The 21,898-nt window shown below is 42.3% G+C and overlaps 1 protein-coding gene across 1 annotated transcript in view; it reads right to left on the bottom strand.

The window, feature by feature from the left end:
- Positions 1 to 21,898, bottom strand: part of PEA15 (proliferation and apoptosis adaptor protein 15) — a 344,104-nt gene that overhangs the window by 230,114 nt on the left and 92,092 nt on the right. The window lies entirely within an intron of this gene.

Genomic DNA, 21,898 nt, shown 5'->3' with positions numbered 1-21,898 from the left:
ATGTGGGGTAATATTCAAATAAAAATGTATTGTCCAAAACACTTCATAGCATTACTTGGCGTTTTTTAAGGAATGTGTTTAATATTGATGGGAAACATTTGATGATCCTAATATTCCTTAAGTAAAATATAGATTGGACAATTAAATGAAATATTTGGATAAGAAAGGGTCTTTTTAAAAGTTTCTTACATTCACTTAGTAGACCTCATGCAAATACCTCCGTACAACAGAAACATCAGTATCTTACATATTCAAATACAAAAGTTTGAGATCTTAAAAGTGCCACTCTATTTATTAAAATAATGTAAAATGATTCAAATAATTTGTTTTATTAATGTCATGTGATTCAAATCTGTTGACAAGATTAATGGGTTCACAATGCTTGATCCTTTAGAAAATACAGTTTGCATTATTTGTTTTTCTTAAAAGAATATTAAATTCGCCCTGTTCAACTTCTTTGTCCAAATTAAAATTATTTAGCAGTGCCGTAGCAAGAATCAAATTCTACATTGAAATTATGTAAGACCAAAAGCCACAGTAGATGGCAGAGATATGCATCACCTCTACATTTTTAAAGCTGGGTTATTACCTACATACCTAGTCACTTTGAGGATCATAAAAAGTATGTTCTCTAAAGGGGTGAGGATGTAGCCTAGCGGCTAGGGGGGTCGAGCTCAAATCTGGGGCACTGGGTACGAGTTTCGGCAATGACGCTCAACATCCTGTGATTCTGGACAAATCACTTATCTTCCCATGCCAAACAAAAATGAATGTGTCCTTGTGTAACACAACTGCTGCTCATGTAAAGCCCTCTGATACCTGATAGCTTTGGGTCAAGTTCGCACTATATATAAAACTCCTAAAAAAAAAGAAAAACGAAGGAGACAAAATAAAGTGTGTCTTTAATATAATGAGTCCTTTGTCCATCAGTCCAGACTTTTTTTTTATTATTACAATTGTATTGGAATTTAAAAAGTAACTATCACAATATGTTTTGCATTGCTGTATCCACCGGCTATTTGACAAGACAGTCCGTGCATCTGTGCAGCTCCATATGAACATATATTAATCTAAATTATATTCCTCAACAAGTCCCATACCCTTAACATTATTGCAAGGTACATGTGTCTGTCCTTCTAAAGGTCTCCTTAAGATTTTTCAGGTATCGATGAATCAACTTAAACTATTGAAGTGCCCTCACACACATTGGATAGTTACCAGAACGCTTCCAACAAGTGCCGTTCTTGGTACCACATATTTTATCAAAGTCGTTGCTCTACTGATGTAGTTCACACACAAGATTTTACAAAGTTAGTATCTATCAAAGTGAATAGGTTCACAGTACTATGAATGGGCTTTCCGTTTATCTAGATAGCTTCTAGAAAGCATGACAAACTCGTATCTCCTTGGCTCTGATGCAGGGCTCTCCAGCCGCACTTTCTTACCAATGATCTTTCGATGGACCTTTTTTCCCTGACTGAGAGTTGATAGAAGTTAACATTGTATCAGTCAATTTCAATTAACAGTTCTAACCCATTGAGTTACACAATAATGACCAGGAGTCAGTAACTATGGTTAAGAAGATTAATTACAAATTAACAATCAAGTTAAAGAACACAACTCTTCGCACCATGCTATAAAGATACAGAATATCCACAGGAAAGCCAAACCTCCTAAAGAGGTTTAGGCAAACCAAAATCAAGCAAACAAGGAGCTCAGTTACAGCGATGAAAAAAGATTAACAAAATTATTTAACGCTCAGAGAAGAGTCTCAGATTTTCTCGTCTATACATGAATAAATCTAAAGCACCTAAAGTAAAGTCCAAATGAAAAGGGTTGTTCTAAAGTCTTAAGGATCTAAAAAAACAGAAATTCCATAAAGGTAAATAGAATAAGGCAGGAGATTGAGCAGTCGGAGTCAGCATTGCAGAAGCTCAGTCAAGAGACTTCTTGGGTCAGGGAAGTAAGTGTTAGCCTAAGCCACACATAGGAAAGAATCAAGGCAAGCATAGAGGTCTGAACCTCCCAAAGTCCAAAGGAAAAGTGTGTTGTACCCTCAGACAGTGTAGACTCCAATTATTCACACCAAATTGTTCAGGTGACACCCCTCTGTTCGCCTCATCAGGGGTCCTGTCTTTCTCACTCATCACGTTGCAGACTGCAACATTCGCAAAGTATCCCACATGGACATGGAAACAACATCGTCTTCTCACACTCAGGCTAGGTGGTAACATTGCTGAATAGACCTTTCAGTTAACGCTCTGGCTATCTATGATCTTTCATCAAGGTCTTCTTATCAGGCTCTCTCTCTTTATCACTAGTACAGCAATATATATATATTCTCAAACTAACAATGCATGTGAATTCCTGCAAGAAAAGTAATGTTAAATGTTAAAATGAAAATAGTATGTTATGTAGAATGGAGAACAGGCCTAAAATGTCAACGTAACATTAAAACAAGCGTGCACATTTAATATGCGTCTACATGTTTAACACAAGTAAAGGTGAAATGTCAGTACATTAGATTCATATCACGTGGCATACAGTAAAATCTTAAAGGTATAAGTCTAAGTGTGTCTAGGAACTACATTTTAAAGTACTATATAAACAATAGTGCACACATTGCATAAACGTTTGTTGTTTCTAGAGCAATCACATTCTACATATATGAGGATGGTTTCTATTCAATCATCTAACCAGCAAATGTCATTTAATGTATTAAGGCGCACATTATGTAAGTTGAATTTGTTTCTATAGTGAGTACATATCTACTAAGTAAAGGAAGTTTATTAATATCTCATTTGATAGTGTGAAAACGCATAGTTTGAGTAAAATCACTAGTCCTACAGTAAATGCACTTTAGAAATAAATGTCAAGTGCAACACTTATATCAATATTGTTAGACCCCTCGAGAAACTTGCTAAGTGCATGTTCATTTTATGACATTGTAATGTGTACAGGTGTAGCCAATTTCTGCGCTGCCCCATCTCCTAAATTAATTCTGCCTGAGTCTTATTAAATTAAAGTGTCAGGCCCTTATTCTCGGTTGGGTGCAATCCCGGTGGAAATTGAGCATCAGTTAATTGTCAGGACCATGGGTAACGGTAATTCATAGGTATGGAATTTGACACCATACCAAATTTTCCACCTTGGAAAGGGGATTAAATCGCAAATTATGCATCATTCCCTCACTTTTGAGAAGTGCAGCTCTCTAATTAGTGCTATGTGCTTGTACAGTTTGCCCCCAGCTTTACCCGATAAAAATCGTGTATATAACAAATCTTGGGGGTGGGAGGGGAATAGAGTGCGGGGTGGGCGGTAAAGTATATGCTCTCAAGTAGGAATTCTCATTTTGTTGTGACTCAGAATGTGAACCTCAGTGCTTACTTAGAAACATAAAAAGTACAACCTGAAAAACAAAATTTCAGTTATAGGGAGTTTCTTTACTCTTGTTTTTGGAGGTGGCAATTCAGCACACAAAATAAAACATTCAAATACCCTTGCCAAATGCTAAATATGAGTGGGTGAGTTAAATATCTCCTGCATGGATGTAGCTATGTAATAAAGTCTCAAACGCCATTTCTTCCTTTTTTACAATTTTATGGGTTTGGGGTCGACATATTGTGTAATTGATGCCTCTCTTGGTCAGTTCCAGGTTAAAGGTAAGCCCTCGGGATTCTACAAGGGTAGTATATATTACTTATCAAGCTGTATTCTAAGCGTCTACTGGACATTCATCTGCTAACAAATTATGTACTGTGATCTGCTTGTGTACTCTGAATGCAATATAGCTACATATTTATTACACGTTAAAGGTTAAGACAGTTATATCAAAGGGCGATAGAGTAAACTTAGCATTTCTATATTGATTCAATTATTCCTGATATTTGTTTCTATGTTGATTTCAAAATGATAACACAATGTTTGATGTTTCGAAAGAAATGTGTAACTTCATAAAGGAAGCAGCCAAATAAATCCAAAATAAATCTTAACAAGCCCAGGAGACTACTTCTCAAAAATCTTATCTGAAATTCTTGTGTGTGTTATTCGCATAAACCAACTTTGAACACTGTCAACGTAAGGATACAGGCAGGCCATGGAGTATGAAACATACTTTTGAGCAATGTAATTCAGAAATCTATTCAGAAATCTGAAGAAAGAAAGCGTGTTGAGGGAGTGTGGCTTCCAAGAGTGTGAGGAATTTGGATATACCTGTGGCAACACAGCCACATCCAATCATTTGTAGTTTTTCTGGAACAGTAGTAATATTGATCATTTTTGCCATACTGACCACGCAATGAGTAGCCATTCAGGTTAGGTTGTACAGTAGAATCATAGAGTCCATTTTGTCAGTTTTGGATTGGTGGAATGATAAAAGGCTGAGGCTGCGCGGCAGGAGTTTATGCGTGTGGTTGTTTAACCTACTGAGTTATCTCTATGGCTCGAGCTAAGAAGGAAAAGGTGGGTTCTTTGTCAGCAGGCAGTTATACATTTGTTATTTAGGAATCGCCCAGTGCAGCATGCCCATAAAACATGATATTATCTGATAAAACATTTGGGAAGGCCTGTACTGCCTTTACAGATCTGTCTTTGATTATAGGAAGTTTTGTGACAGTAATTCCTTGCGTTTGGAAGGCAAACATTGCAGGGGCCGCTCCTCCATTGGAGTGGTGGCACGTCCCCCCAAATAAATTCCCCCAAAGCCCCAGAGATGAAAAATAAGATAGTAATTTATTAGCATTTTCTTTTTCAGACATTTCGTCCTGAACTGGGTGTCAGGACAGGGCGAAGCCTGCTCATGAGGCAGGGAGGAGTGGTGGGCAGAGAGATGCCTGTGCACTGTTTAAAGTGTTCAAAGGGAAACGGAGGGTCCAGAGATCCTGGTTCTGGATATAAATTCCTTAATTTCTGGAAGAACTTAGCTTGAGGCTCTGGACCTGTCCAGCCTCGTATTGACAAATGGAGGTAAAGGTGTAAGCATATGTTCCTCACTTTCAACCGATCTGTTTTAGCCAATAGGATGAATCCTTTGTTGACACTGTACAGTAGTCCAAGTTAGTTTGAGTGAAGATAGTCATTTTATTTTCATACACCGCTTTATGCATATATTTCACTCTTTTGGCTTGTTTTGTGAAAGGGTTTGTGAGAGAAGGGAACAGTCGACACATGTTTCGCCCTATGTGGCTAATTGGGCCAGGGCTTTCTCAAGGCTTTTCATTGTATTCAAGAATTATACAGTCCGAAGAGAGTTATGTACATTTAAAATAGCTTCACGGGAACGTAGCAACAGTCAAAATTCGAGGTATGCGAGTTAGGTCCCTAGATTAATCCGTTCTATAGAGCGATTCCGCGGTGTGAAATATATGCATAAAGCTGTGTATGAAAATAAAATGACTATCTTCACTCAAACTAACTTGGACTACTGTACTGTGTCAAAAAAGGATTCATCCAATTGGCTAAAACAGATCGGTTGAAAGTGAGGAACATATGCTTACACCTTCATCTCCACTGTTTAAAGTGTGCGTGTCTCTTTGGCCGGCTGTCTTGTGATGGTCAGGCAGACATGCACACTTGAAACCTCTCAATCCATGACAGCTGGGTTAAGAGCAAGTGCAGACCTCCAGTGCGCTGGGGAGCACCGAGGGAGGCCGCCCAATCATGGCTCTTCTCTCATGTTGGTTAACAACTTGTGAGCAACGACAGGATTGGTCAAAGGAGTTTGCTGGGGGCCGCACTGCAGTCTCAGCAGAAGAGGTCCGGAGCGAGGAAGACGCCGAGTTGTCTGTATTCGGTACGTTTTCATTTAAATTTTTTTATATGCGCCTGCACCCCACCCATTTGCCCGCCCCCCTCCTTTAGATGCCACCCATCACTGAAACATTTCCATCTGTATCCATCAAAGTACCCCAGACATGTGATTCATTTGTGCTGGTGCCAGGCTTAGGCATAGCACAAAATGATGCCCCCCCACCCACATCATAATGTGGTGGGGGGCCCTTGATCAGTGGCGTAGCCAGTTTGTAATGGCCCTTAGCGCAAGGAATGAACCCCTGGGCTCCAGCGCCACTGCACCTGCCGCACCAATGGAGGCTTTGCCCCGCCCCTGATATTCCCACATCCCACAGATGTTTATAGTCCTTGAGCTGAACGAGGGCCCCACAGGTTTGCGCCCCACAACGTTTGCGTTCCACCCCCTGTACCACAGGGACTGTAGGGGTTTGAGTTACGCCCCTGGCAGCCACAGTCATTTTTGTGCACTGAGTTACTTTTTACATCATCAGCTTTAGACCTAGAGCAAAAGAGAGAAAGGGGAATTAAGAGAAAGAAAGGAAAGGACTAGAGGAAGAGAAAGATAGGAAACCAACAGGAAAGAGAGAAAGCAGGGAGAAAAGAACAGCCAAGGTATTTGACTAGACTGGATCGGAGCGCTACTAACAACGTTGGGCCCCTGCACTTATTATTATTTTTTTTTTTACAAATCAAGTACTGGTGTTCACCATCCTTGGTCTGTGCCATACTTTTGAGATGCCCAAAGTATGAAAGCACTGGACAATGTTCAGGCGACAACAAAATGGTGGCCAGCACCAAAGCCTGCCGTGGGGATTCCCTTGGCACAGCTGGCTTTGGCCACCATTTTGTCAGCAGCGAGCAGTGAAACCTTTATTTTAATCCATCCAGGCCCCTCTTTTTTTTGAAGGAGAGGTTGGTTGCTGAGCAGATAACGCGCTAGGGGGTTTTGAGGTCCTGCCATTGGAAACGCTCGGCAGTGATTTGCATTCCTAGGACCAGCATGCAATGGAACAATTGACTTCACATGTACAGTGGAGGGAGCAGTGGAGGCCTTGAGGGACAGAACGCAACCGCTCTTCATGCCTATGTGCAAAGAAATCGCCATGGCAACCACAGCGGGAGTTAACCCTATGTTTACCGTGCATTTTTTTCCTTCTTTTTAAACCTTCTTAACAGAAAGCAAGCTTCCAGCTCTGAGGTGAGGGCCCCGGAGACTGAAGTCCTTTGTTTACCTATCGAACTCGCCCGGAAGGAGGGAGGGCAGGTGATGGAAAGCTAGGACCGCAGGTTGCTCCTTCACTTGAAGTATCCTCATCTCTCCGAGCGACCTCAGAGGAAAGCTGCGCCCTAATGAGATAGACAGACACTAATAGAGCGAGTGTATGACATGTTCAGACGCAAAGTACATCTGTGGAAGAAAAATGAAAGGGCTTAATGAGAGTGAACAAGCACAGCAGGAGCCCTCCGCGTGCCACTGGCACAGAGCAGACAGTGCCATTTTTTGTCTCCCTTTTTATTAATTTCCTATATTTTGTCTATTTATTCCTTTGGCACTAAGTTTTTATCTGTATTATCTGTAATTGTGCTTGCTTTAATTCATATTTTCCGTGCACTCCCTCCCTCCCTCTCTACTTTACAGTCCTTCTGGGCATTCGTGGACTTCCAAGTCCGGCGTATAGTGAAAAGGTAAGTAAGCAGCATGGTGGACAGTTATCCAGCTTGAGAACTGAATAGTTTACGCTCCCCTTCCTAGGGAGCTAAAAGGGGTCTCTTACGTCAGCAGAGATGTAAAGTTGCCCCTGTGACCCACTTTTGGGCTACACGGCTTCTGTCCTTCCTGCTGCCTATCACACCTTACAATAAGATGCAAGATCCAAGACCTTGCTTCAATTCGCCATCACACATATTTAGTGCAAACTCAACCCGAAGGTATCGGAGTGCTTTACATGAGCACCAGTTACATTACAGAAGGACACATTCATTTTTTGGTAGGCACAGAAAGATTAAGTGATTTGCCCAGAATCATAGGCTTTTGAGTCGATGCCGGGACTCGAACCCGATGCCCCCACTCCAAAGTCGGCAGCTCTGGCTGTTAGGCCACTTTCATCATCTTCTTTTCTCTTTATCTCTCACACCCTCACCCACTCGCTCCCCTTATATTTATCTTTAGTTTTAGTAGGGTGGATTTCAAGGTTATATTGCAGTGTTGTAAACAGCACATACCATACCATAACTCCATTACCCAACCACACCCCACTATACTGTTTCACACCAAACCGTGTCACACAAATTTTACTCATGTTATTGTTTAATTTTCTCTTCTTTATGGCCCTTTTGTCATCCGTTTCCAAACTTGCGATTTCTTGCTTTCCTTAAATCTTTCTCCTTTGGTGGTATGTCAAAATATTAAGGACAAAAATATTGACATGCCAATATATTGTGGTCAAACTATTGACTACCAGAATATTCGGAATGTTAGTTTATACAGGTAAGTATATATTTACTATTTTAGCTCTACATCTACATATCTTGAAAATATATATATAATCAAGTTCAATATAGGTGGAGTTAAGTATATCTTACCTATTAATTCTTGCCTTCGCAATATCCTGATACTGTGGTGGTGGATAGAATGGCCACAATATTTCGGCAGCTCGATATTTTAGTGTTGACATATCTTGTCCGCCATTCTTGCGCTTCCACCTCCTACTTTCTGTTTCTGTTTTGTTAGCTACTTCTTATCTTTCCGCTATTTACCATCTCTTACCCACTATGTCCTGCCTTTGTTTCTGCGCTCTTCACTTTGTCTCTCACACTTCAATTTACTACAATAAAAAAGCATTGGCATAGCCAATAGGTCTCGCTTTTGGGACCTTATAAGTATTTAGTTATGCAGCACAATATCCTTGGTGCAACAACATCAACTGTTGCATGGTTAAACACTTGTAAGGTCCCAAAGGCGAGACCTATTGTCTATGCCAATGCTTGTTAGATCAGGCGTTAAGATGGCTTTACTTGTCTTGCCACCCGCATGTTCTCAAAATAGTTTATACATATTTTTAGAAAGCACAAATATATTCGTTCAATACCTGTTTTAAGTACATCTGCTTGCTAGGAAAAGGAATAACACACAGTGTTCCATTAAAATGCAATGTGATTTTCTTTAACTTAACCTTAACATTTTTATTGCATACATGTGAACACCATGTTTAGGTGGAGATGTGTTTTCTTTTTATTTCTGTGGCACATGCAATATAAATTTTGAAAAAAAATAAACCACTGCACCAACTGACCAAGGCGGCCAGAGCTATTGACTTTGCCAAAGCTCGTTTGTAATTTTGTTTTCTTATGAGAATTTGTTGAATCCAGGCTTTCCCATCACACGTGAATATCTTGTTTAGTAAATCAAGCTGTGGCGCTTCTTTATTTCCACAAATAAAAGGTGCTGGCTATCATTTGCTTAAGTTTTGGATTGCAAGGAGGGAGGCGCAGTCACGGGTGGTGGGGTTAAGGCAAGGACTGGTGGGGTGGGGGAGAGGTGCGCGTGTTGCACGGCTGCAGAGAGGATGGAAAACAGAAAGTGGGGCACTTGCGGGGGAAACAAAAGATGAGGGGGGGAGGGATTGAGTGGAAGAAGTGATACATTTTGACCCTTCTCCCTTCCCCCCACTGTCCTCTTGTGGAAGCAGGTCTAAAACTCTCGGTTCCTCTCCAATAGCAACGCGAGGCGGTTTAACCCCAACAATTAACAGGTGGCTTGGTGCTTGGTTACTACCGTGAGTCAGTCATATAAATAACTGCAGGTCAGACTCTGCGCACGCGGGAAGCAGGGTAAATATATCCACTAAATTTGTGAAAGAAAGAGTGCCGGTACCGGAAGCCCTGCTCTGAACTACACCTTGGCAGTCTCTAATCCACCTCACAGCTTTTTCATACAACACATAAGACACTCCTTGCCCCCTTTCCACACTCTTGCAACTTCTGCCTGTCTCCCTTTGTGACACTTTTGCCATTACCCTCTTCCCCCGACTTTCCGATCTGTGTGCTTCTCTTCTAATGCACTCAAATATCTAATGTGAAAAAATAAATACTGCTCCCCCTCCCCCAACACTGTCACAAACTACAATAGGAGGAGCCTGCTCTGCTCAGGACATCCTCGGACAAATGACGAATGTTTGCGGGAGGACAAAGAGAGGCCTTTATCTCTCACCGGGAAGCTGCAATCTAGAGAGCGAGGGCTCTCCCCAGGAAACCCGAGCATGCCCAGGTCTTAAGCCGTGGAGCTGGTGCCAGCAAAGAGCCCAAAAGAATGGCGATCAGGTTCCCTAAATAAAGATCTCCCTGCCACAGGCGCCCAGCTTCACCAGCGGTTATTCATTGCTTGTTCCTGGAAAGATACATTTCTCGCAGTCGAGCCTCTAGCTACAAACTCGAGCCCTACTGGCGCGCCCATGAGAAAGCCGCATGCAGAGCTTTGTTGGGAACCAATGGTCGACATGATAGAGTATGCTGCCCTGCCTCAAACTGCTGGGACAGCAGAGTGGGTTAAAATGCATACTGAACATCTGAACATTACATCAGGCTGCTCATATGTGACATTTGCGTGGCTTCGTGTAAGAGTGACATTCCATTGCCAAATGTGTGACACGTCCGTAATATGTTAACACAAGCAAACTAAACTATAACATCTACTAAAACAGCGCAAATTACCCCTTTTTGAGCAGTATGAAGGTCTGGAAAAGCCCTCTTTAGTGGCTAAATTGCACAATGTGAAATCACAGCTTCCCAAATTCACCAAACTGTGTGATCTATAAGCACAAAAAACAAGCATTGGCAGTGCACCCGTGATAGTGACGCGGCCGCGAAAGTGAAAGTGATCGCGATCGTGCGCTGCAAGCGCTGTGCTTAATGAGCATGACGAGGAAAGCCAGATGGCACCTCTGCTCGTAAGCGCACGCCCGCACGCGTAACCGCAAGCTCTAGGCCAGCCATGGTAGCATTTTCTGATCCCACTTACTAAAAGTCTCGCCAGAGCAGCGCATGCGCTGGCTCAGGCGAGACCTAAAAAGGCATTTTCTTTGACTTTCTCCCTTTCGTATTTTCAGTTTAGAGGCCACACTGAAATTTCACTTCTTTTATTATTTGCATGCAATGTGGGGGCGGAGGGATTTCATGACAGCAATGGGGATATCACGCTGTGTCGTAGAACCAGCGCATTCTGCGATAGTCTACAGTATGATCCTAGGAACACTAGTATAAGATTTTGGTTGCCTTCCACACTTGAGTGATTGACCACTGGAGATCCATATAATCCATATTTTTATAACTTCAGTACAACTGAGGCTAGGGTCTTGTTACACAAGGCCTGATCCACAAGGACTTTTTGGTGACTAGTCCTGTTTTATCCCTGGCTTACATGAGACTAACTCCTGAATCTGAATGAAAGACACCCTAACAGTAGGGGGTCAAAGTCTTTGATAACCTATGCAGCCATGCCAATAACTATATGTTTCCTCTGTCCCTGAATGTCTGGACTTAAAAATAATAAAAAATAAAAAAAGTTTAACAACAGTTTGTGGTGCCCCTGAACTTGAGACACCACTCAAAATTCAAACTGGTGGTAGCTTTTGAAGGCTCACATTGGTCTGATGACACATTAGGCTCAAGGCAGTAGCTAAGCTTAGCCCCTCTCCACAAGTCTTGACTGATGGTAGCATATTACGTTTATTGAGTGCATTGGCTGCACCTGAGAGAGCTGCGTACCGGAGTGCGCAAATTAAGCCTTGAGGAGTGGGCAATTTAAATAATTTTGTCTCTATTTATTTTAATTAGTGTTATTCAAGAACAGACCATCACTGTTTGAAAAAGTGACCATAATCATCAAGATGTGTGTTCATGGTAAGTGCTTTGAGAACTCCATCAATTCATCTGTCGCTATGGTTACCATTAGCTACCCTAAAAGATTTATTTTTGTAAGAAATGCACATGCAAAATGGAGGATGGCTGGTTCCCGCAGAGGTGCACCAGGTTATCTGCACCGAGGCAGCGAAAAAGGGGAAGACACATTCCCACAAACCTTTCACAGGAGCTATTCTCTCTCCCATCCTTACTCTATGCACTTTTTTCACTTGGAGAATGCGTTAACTTGGATTGACTGTGGTTAATGGTCTATGTGCCTGAACTTGGACTGGTAAGTTGGATTTTTCCTTCAGCTTGTTAAACACCGCTTGGACAAGGACCCTGCTGGTGCGTCCACCATTAGACTGAGTCCTGTTCATTGACTCCTGTCCAGGCTATGCAGACCTGCCCTGCTGCTTATGCTGACATAGCCTGCATGAAAGGCAGAAACACCCAGGGACACAAACATGTGCCCTTGATGTCTTTTGTACACATCTTCAGAGTCTTGAGGAGCGATATTCCAGAAAACAACAGTGTAAATTGCAATAGTTGACTGATGACTGTCTGGTGAGATACCACAATTTTTCATTTTTCTTCCTAATTTGAACTTGCTGCTGCTGCTGCCATGGTCCAGCAGTCTGTGGCTTGCTAGCTAGCTGGATTGAGCAAGATGTGTGTGGCTTGAGGCAAACCCATTGTGATTGTGGGCGTGCATTCTTTGCTGCTGGCTGACCCGCATCCTCATCAATGGTGGTCGCCAGAGCCTGTCAGGTCCACAGGTAGCAAGACATCCCTATTTTACATGTTCATCACCCGTCACCCTAAACCTAGGAGGTGGCTTAGCTCCTTGGGCCATGTAAACATACTGATCCCAAAGACACTATCAGCTTTCTTTGCTGGTTATTGTATTATTGTTTGCAGTTGTGTTTGCTTTCTGTGTTCTTTGCCGTAATCAAGTGTTCACAAACATTGCAGTTGTAAGTAATACATCTTACAGATTTGTTCGTTACCAAGATACGAAGTTCTGTTGGGGGAACTGCAATCCATCATTTCACAGCCTGTTGGTTTTTATCAATTATCAGTTGTGAACATTGTTGAACCATTCCAGTGTTCTTATGTCCACAATTTGTTTCTGGTATTGGGTTTTTGCTTTCAGATGGTGCCAATGTTCATGATCATTTAATCAGAGACACTTTAAGGCATGGGCTAAGTGCCCATGGCCCCCACCTTCCAAGGGGGCCCTGGGAAAGTGAACTTTCTCTCCTATTTTCTGCTGGCTATTCTATTCCCCTATCTAAATGTCTCTACCTCTCTGCCTACCTCTGATTCTATCTATCCTGTGTCCTCTTTTGGGTCCAGGACAAGACATATTTCAGCTGTTTTTTTGTGACCATGTTAAAGTTTAACCTATAATTCAGCATTGTTTTGGAGCATGTGTTGTTGAATTAGCAGCATATAGATAATAGAACTCACATTTGTTAAGTAATGGGGCCCCTAAATTATGTCTTGTCCAGGGTCCCCAAAATATGTTTTGCCCGGGGCCTCCAAAATCAGTGGCGGCTCCTCCGCTAAGGCAGAGGAGCGTCGCCCCACTGCTTTGCAGCAGTGAAATAAAATAAAAATAAAATGATAATAACACAAAGGTATTATTATTTCATTAGTTCCTGCTGCGGTAGCTTTGGAGGCAGGGCTGCTCTGATAACAGAGGAGCAGAGGGAGGAGTGGTCACACACTGTAAGTGCACATGGCTGTTTGGCCTGCCGACTCGGGGCAGCCAAACAGTCATGCGCACTATGCATGTTCATGCCCAGTCTCCCACTGCTTATCTGAGCACCCAACCACGGCACTCAGACCAATCACAACACTGCATTGCAGCATTGTGATTGGCTTAGGGGAGCCTGTTCCAGCCCGATGCAGATGAGACGAAAGAGAGACGAGGCAATAAGGTAATTTTTTCCCCCTTTTTTACACCTCTTTACCCCCTCGCCCCGGCACCCCCGATCTGTGCCGGCTGCCACTGCCCAAAATCCTTAAGATGACACTCCATGGTCCTACTTGTCCTACACTCAGGTGATCCAAAAGACTTAGGAGGAGACGTAGAAGGCCACGTTTCCCATGTACCCAAAATTACCTAGAGTCCTACTTACTTGGTAAATCTATCACTCTCACCTTCGATAGAGCTTGATTGTCCTTGTGACTGCACTTGCCTGGGAAAATGCCTTCCACCCTTAGAAAAAAGCATTGCGAATTGGGATTATAGGTGGTATGGCTCAGGATTGTCCCACATTAGCCTATGAGGAGTTTTCCATAACATATAATTGTATATAATTTATCTAAATAGAAGAAATATGGCTGCTTGTTAGCTTGAAAAAATTGCATGCATCCGTTCCTCGTTAACTCGTGTTATGTAAATTTAGAACTAACAAAAATGCATATTTTTCCGATCATTGATGACTTTCTTTTGAGAATAATATTTAAAACAGAAAATAGTATTGTTACATTGATCTGAATATTAAATTGTACATCATTATTTGAAATGTATTCATACTTTTTGTTCTTACGCGATTGTTCCACATTAGCCTTTGAGGAGCTGATCATTGACAGGGTTTTCCATAACATACAATTGTATATAATGAATCTAAAGAGAAGAAATATAGCTGCTTGTTAGCCTGAAAATATTGCATGCATCGGTCCCTCGTTAACTCATGTTATTTAAATTTAGTGCTAACAAAAAATGTATATTTTTTCAGATCATTGATAGCTGTTTTTCGAGAATACTATTCAAAACAGAATATAATATTATTAAATTGATCGGAATTTTTAATTGTACATCATTATTTAAAATGTATTCAGATTTTTTGTTCTTCTGTTTCCTCCTTGGTATTTTTTTATTCATTCTTTTTACTGTTGTCAATTTTATCCATACTTCAGCTGTCGTATTTCATCATTCTTCCTCTTTGTTTATTTTTTTCCTGGGGTCGTTATTTTATACATCATATACTACAGGTGAAATGGATACAGAAAACCCAGTGATATGAATTAAACCAACAACTAGAAAATAGTAAAGAAAGGTTTTGTTTGCAAAAATGTTTAAGGTAAAAGAGTATACACTCCCTTCCTTGATGTGCTTTACCTTCTCTTTTGCCTCTAAGTGCCTTTTCAGGATATGTACATGGTACAAGCTTGTTCTCTCCTTTCCATCAACTAGAACATTGACCCATCACAAACTAATTCCCATCTCAATCAAGTCTCTATTGCAAACTTTTCTCTAGATAGTTAAGGGAAAATCTGGAACATTTGCACTCATGACCAAACTGCTTATATAGACGATGTTGTAATCAGTTTGCCTTCAAATTCCTCAGACAACCCCTTGTATTTTACTGTATGTGTGGTGCTCATAATTCTAACGTTTAGAAATGACATACTATTTAAGCTTACCCCCTTCAGTACCATCAGTTTTAAATTATACTTTTAAAACTCTGAAATTGTCTTTGAGATGCACAGGGGATATAAAAATATCCTAGGAAGAAACAACATTAAAATGAGGTTTCGTCAATTGAAAATGTAAATGCCCTACTGTACTTAACCATTTATATCTTGCATCTTTAAATGGATTATTGTATGATGTAGTTGATAAAATATTTTATACCCACTAGTAATAATTAATTTTAGAGTTCCCCAACAGTGGTTGTTGGAGTCATTTCTGAAAGTACCTAAATTGCAAATCTGTTAGTAAATCTATTTTGAAGTGCCCCGTAATAGAATGTAATTCATTCTATCAATAGATTTAAAAAAATAAACCTGAATTGCACTGCTTTTATGTTGTAAATGGTGAGAGATGGCGTCCATTTAAAAACAGCAAATCTATTGACATTTTCTTTACCACTTGAGCTTTTCAGTTGTGTGAACTTGTCTACTTTGATGACACTGAGATTGTAAAACAGAATATCACCTTGTCCATTTGCAGGCACCATCAGCAGACTTCTCAATGACATAGCAAATTCACTTTTCACAACCTACTTTAAAAGTAATGAGGGTGAGCTTATACCCTGAAACTGGGAGCTTTATGTGACACAGGAAGCCTGCCTCATCAATACCATTGTGTGCAAGAGAGACATTTTGCGATCCTCTTAGGAAAGTTTGAATTCCCTCAGTCTAAGACAACGTAGCCTTTTTCAAGAACAAAAATTTAACGTACATTTGAGAGCACTTTCAAAACCCTCACTTTAAGTGCTTTCTGCATTTACAGTGATCGCATCAACAAAGCAAAGATCTGTTGCTTTCATTGTTGTCGCCATGAGAACATTTTAAAATCTAAACCTTAACCACATCAGTAGAAATGTGATTAAAATAATATGTTGTGGCTACTGAAGTTGTGGAAATTCTTTATTTCACCAAAACCAACACTTCCAGAGAAATATGAATGTTTCTGCCAGATATCCGACCATTCCCTAAAGATTTACACCCCTTTGCTTCTCATTTGTTAAGTATGTTTTTTTCGCAGTAGCTTGATCAGTAATTTTTTTTCAATCAAACACTATGGTAATTATCACCTTGATTTATTAAAAAACTTCAAAAGGGTCTAGAAAATCCTCCAAATTGTATCTTCTCTGACTGTATTGACAAGGGGCCAGCACTAGTTTGAATGTAAGGTTTATGTCTGCACACAGTAGAGATTTTAGGAAGTTCAGAGAGGCTTCTGAACTAGATTTGTTAACAATAACTGAGTCCTGGCTGGACAAAGTCATAGGTGTGACTTTAGCACGTCCACTACCCACCATAGGTTTAGTCCTAAAAGTGATTATTCATAGTAATAGTAGATTTATCCCCAACACTACCATTTGCATCATTTCAAAACATGCGTGTCAAACTTGGACTGTTGCACTCCTTGGCCACTGTGACAATAGTCTTAAGATAATGTTGTCTTAGTGCCCCCACTCCCCTTTAAATCTAATCTCTTTTGCCTTTTGCTGAATCCCATGTCCTTGAGCAGTAGAAAACAATATCCAGGAGGACTAAACGCGTTGTTTGTTGACAAGGTTCATGTTGAGCCCACCAATCTCTGCAAACTTCGCAAAAACTTAAATTTACACAATTGTCACTACATCCTGCTCATGACAAGTGACTTATACACGATTGACTCCTTGCAAACAATATATTGCCTCTTGGCTGTAGAACAGTTTAGCAATTAAACTCTTCCCTATTATAAACATTCAGCTCAAGCCTATGATATATATGAGACTTCGGGGATACCAGCAAAGCAGCCTATGAACATGTTATGTCAAATGAATTGATAGAGCGCTCGTTCACCATAGGTTTCGGGGTGCTAGAATAGTCAAACTGTGCCTGAAGAAGGGCTCAGAAAGCCTGCAGAAAGAGCCAGGGTTTTAGAGGATTCAAGAAAGTGATAAGATTAAATATTGTACTGAGAGCTGTAGCAGACTGCAAGGTTGTTGTAGTGCAGTATCTTTTTAGTCAATTTTCTATTTAAAAAAACATCTTGTCCGTGTAATACTTTATGAATCATGCACATGGCTTTAATCAGATTCCTCCTACAGAAAATCAGTGGAGTTGTAAGAGAAGAGAGTGGGCAGTGAAAAATTCTATGGACTCCAGAAGAGAGGAGCCACCACATGCTGGAACACTTTGTCTATGAATTAAATACAATGGCAAACCTATATAAAGGGAGTTGGAATGCCTTCCTTTAATTCTTTTACACACATAGCTCTACCCAGCATCAATGTACATATAGAATATATTTACTGAAGTATTCAACACCATGCTGCTTTAAATCTCTACCCAAGCAGCTCCAGCGGTTCTTAGGCGTAAATCTGAATAAAGTATGTTTTGAACAAATAATATACCTCAGCACAGAGGAGGGAAAGCATAGATCATGGGAAGTGTCAATATGGATGTCTAAGTAAATGGAGAAAACTTAAAAAAATAAAACCAAAAATTGCAATCTGGAGATTTTGCAAGCAGAGAAAGATTTTTATGAAAAGGAGACCTGGAGATCTGTAGAGCTGTTCAAGAGAAATCTTTATAGTCCGAAAATATTAAATAATCCATGCTCTCCTAGTTTAGATTTTGATGTGAGAAGGGGTACAAAAAGAATTCTTTTTTGGGGGAAAAAATCAGCACTTCAAGATAAAAAATAGAAGGGAACACAATCCATTAGAATTTTAAAACATGAAACCCGGAAGTGGTTCAAGAAGTAGAATTTGTTAGCAGAAGAAAATGTAAGCCGTTCAATGGACAGGCGATCATCAAATGGCGACTTTTCTCAGCATTTGGGAACAGTGATTATGGGCATTAGATGTTCAAGGGTTTTGTGGCCACAGCAGTGCCATGATGGAACTTTCTAACAAAACATAGGCTCTTGGATTTTGAATGAAAGGTTACATTCCAATCCCACCGCAAAAAAGGAGTTTGGTATTATGGTTAATGCGGAAATTACTGTACGGGGTATTTGCCCCAGTGCCAGTGCTTAATTTGAGCCGGTGCTTTCCGGTGTTCAGCACCGGCACTTAATTGGATTCCGGTGTTCGACACCAGCACCTAACTGTTCTAAGTATGGTGTTGACAGTCACCCACATGGGCGGTGCTGGATCATAGGTCCAGAAAAGCTCATCGCACGCAGTACACAACACCACGTATTAACTATTAAACAGTTTTAGTTGCTTGCACATAAATATTATAGCGGTAATAACTCACGGCTTGCAGTAACATGAAGGTAGCAGATGGAGACTGGAGATCAGTGGCGGCGGGTACTCCTATTGAACCATGCCGGCTCTTAAGGATGCTATGCAAGCCGCTCACTTTGTGAGGAAAAGTAAAGACTAGCAACCGGGCAGCTGGGCTGTATTTAGCTGCAACATGAGGACCACAGGCTTGCGACGGACCTTGTGTGCGCTGCTACCACTCCTTCTCTTCAAGGAGACTTTTCTATTGGGAGGGATGAGTCTCTCTGACTCGCAGCTCTGCCTTGTGCAGAACAACATACATTAAGCACACACATTAAAATTGGTGCTGTCACCTACTTGCAAATAAGGTGACCATCAGCTGGCTGTTTTACATGGACCACATGTAAACTCAGCCAATAGCCATAGAGTGAATATCGGCAAGACACTCCCCATCATACATACAGCAATCTCCTGATGAAATAAAGACACAAGACATCTTTTTTTTCTTGGAGCAAATTGCTGCAGGTTTATGTGCATACCGAAATATGCCAACATGGTGGGTCAACTTACGGGCGATCCAAGGGCTGGCAGCCCCTCCGCTGCCTGCCCACCTGAAGAGCCAAATTGTACCGTGGCACAAACCAATCGGTGCTTACCAATTTTGGGGGAGGTTTACTCCTTCCCACTTGTGGACCGCCAGTCCACCCAATTACTCACGCCCCTTGAGAGGGGCAGAGCATACCAGGCAGCCCACAGTTGCTCAGGTTTACAACCACCCGTAGGACTAACGGGGCGCCGTCACTCCTCCAGGATCCACTGTAAGGACTTCCTGGGGATATTTGGCCTTTGCATCCTTGTTGTGCTCCTGAAGAGGCTGCCCCTATGTACCTTTCAGCCTCTGGATCGCCCTGTAACTCCACCTGCAACACAAAATAACACGTTAACAGCCTCACCCACCCTATCCCGTGTATACGCCGGGTAAGCGGTAGGGAAGAAAACGCCGTGAATGCTTTGGAGCAAAGAGAGCGCCCGGTGGGTGGGAGAGGTACTTATACCAGGCTTCCCGCCCACCTGCATGCCAGAAATGACCCGGGAAGCGCCGGACCCATAGGGGGTCCCTACAGCACTAGACCGTCGTTGTGTGCCATCATCTGGCACTAAGGCGGCCGCCCTCTTATGGGAGCCCCCTGCGTGGACCGCAGTCAGCCACATAGTGCCAATATCGGCAACACACTCCCCATCATACATACAGCAATCTCCTGATGAAATAAACACACAAGACACCTTTTTTTGTGGAGAAAATTGCTGCAGCTTTATTTGCATACTGAAATATGCCAACATGGTGGGTCAACTTACGGGTGATCCAAGGGCGAGCAGCCCCTCCGCGGCCTGCCCACCTGAAGAGCCAAATTGCACCGTGGCACTAACCAATCGGTGCTTTCCAATTTTGGGGGAGGGTTTCCCCTTCCCACCTGTGGACCGCCAGTCCACCCAATAACTCACGCCCCTTGAGGGGGGCAGAGCGTACCAGGCAGCCCCCGGTTGCTCAGGTTTTCAACCGCCCGTAGGACTAATGGGGCACTCTCTCTACTCCAGGGTCCACCGCGAGGACTTCCTGGGGATATTTGGCCTTGGCACCCTTGTTGTGCTCCTGAGGAGGGTACCCCCATGTACCTTTCAGCCTCTGGGTCGCCCTGTAACTCCGCCACAGCTCTGGGTGTGGCCACCATCACACCAAGGACTTCCCACCAAGGCAGGCATTCTTACCAACATCCTGTTGATTCCAGGGCCTCACCCAGGTACAGCAAAAACAAGTCCATGCCCACTCTAGACAGGTGACCCCATCTTCTTCAAATGGGGGCACTCAGCCAACAGCCATTGCCCATTATTGGACTACATCTGTCCCTAATCGCGGGGCTTCTGGGATCACATCACAGCCAATCACATGGCTGGACATATTCTGGAAGACGTTAGCGAGTTGGAGGGTTTTGTAGCGAGTAAAGTCACCTTGATTAGCGCATCGTCCGCACTTTAGTCACTCCCAGTGCGTTGTGCTAAATTTCGAGGTGCTTATTGTCTGTGGGGTCCACTTGTGCCTTTAAAAGAAGCAGTGAGGTTCTGCCACCATTACACCTAAGTCACAAACACGCTGGATCTATGTGAACCCTGTGGAGTTATGCAGTGTTATAGAAAGCACCTGTTACCTTTCACTTCCAACACAGAAACTGATGGATTTCCACTGCTTTTCAGTCAACTCAAACTGGCTTCAACATGGCACTGGCCAGGCCCCAGTACATTTTGTGATCCTCTAAAAGATAGGTAAAAAATTTGGACTTGAAAGTTAATCATCCCCAGGTAGTTGCCTATTTACTGCTGCATTTTCAAAGTGAGATATCTACCCTACTACAGGTATGGAAATATCAAGGACAAAACCGAAATACTGAAAGCTGAGTATAGATTTTTTCAGTGGCGGCTCGCACAGGGAGTGCTGCGGGGCGGTGAGGGGCAGTGTGGGGGGTAGTGGACTCCGACCTGCGGCAGAACGGAATATTGTAAGTAAATAAATAAATGAAACAATCTACCCTGCGTGCGCTGCATCGACGAGTTGCCGATGCAGCGCACGCAAGGTAAATTGTTTTATTTATTTATTTACATACTTCACTCATTCTGCCGTATGTCGGAGTCCACTACCCCGCCACCCTGCCCCTCAGCACTTCCTCAGCGAGCCGCCACTGGATTTTCTATATTGAACTCCACATATATGTACCTTAATGATATAGATATCTTCAGGGAGTGTAGATGTTGAGTTGGGAATTGAAAATCTCTACTTTCTCTATCTTCACGTACCTTTGAATAGTTGGTGTAGGCTATTCCTACATCACAATATTTCTATTTTCGATCTTCAGTAGTACAATCTACTGCCAGGGAGTGGCCTTTATTCATAAGATTCCTTTGACAATATCGACCTTCCCTTTCCACTCATTCACTGCTGCAGAGATGCCTCCAGGGTGCATTTGGATACCCTACAATTTTACATGCTTGCTTACAGCTCCAAACATAATCAAGGATCATGGCCCACTCCCTCTCAGGGCGAGAGAGCAAAAGAACACACAAATGACACACAAATGATGGACGGAATGCGGAATAAATCAAACATTTAACCAGAGTCAACAGATCTGGGTTAAATCCATCGTTCTTTTGCTCACCATGCCACCCCAGTTTAGACCCGCCCATATGCACATCAGTCTTGACCCTACTCATCATGGGAACAGACCAGCCCGAAGTGCCAAACCAGGTCCTTCCTGAACCAGAAACAAGCATCCTGGGACCGGTTTTGGGGTATCGCCCCTCATTAGCCAGGCTAGCTTGAATCCAGTGGCACAGTGAGCAAGGGACCCATGTCTCGGCATACCCAGCGCACTTAGGGCGAGAAGGCAAAAGACCCACAAATGACAGACTACAACCAAAGTGCCTAATATCCAGATCAGTCTGTCTAATGTGTAAGGAACACCCACGGCAACTGCGCT

This window comes from Triturus cristatus, chromosome 12, assembly GCF_964204655.1.
Source record: "Triturus cristatus chromosome 12, aTriCri1.1, whole genome shotgun sequence".
Taxonomy (NCBI): domain Eukaryota; kingdom Metazoa; phylum Chordata; class Amphibia; order Caudata; family Salamandridae; genus Triturus; species Triturus cristatus.
Note: the sequence above shows the minus strand (reverse complement) of the source record. Positions and strands in the feature narration are given on the sequence as shown.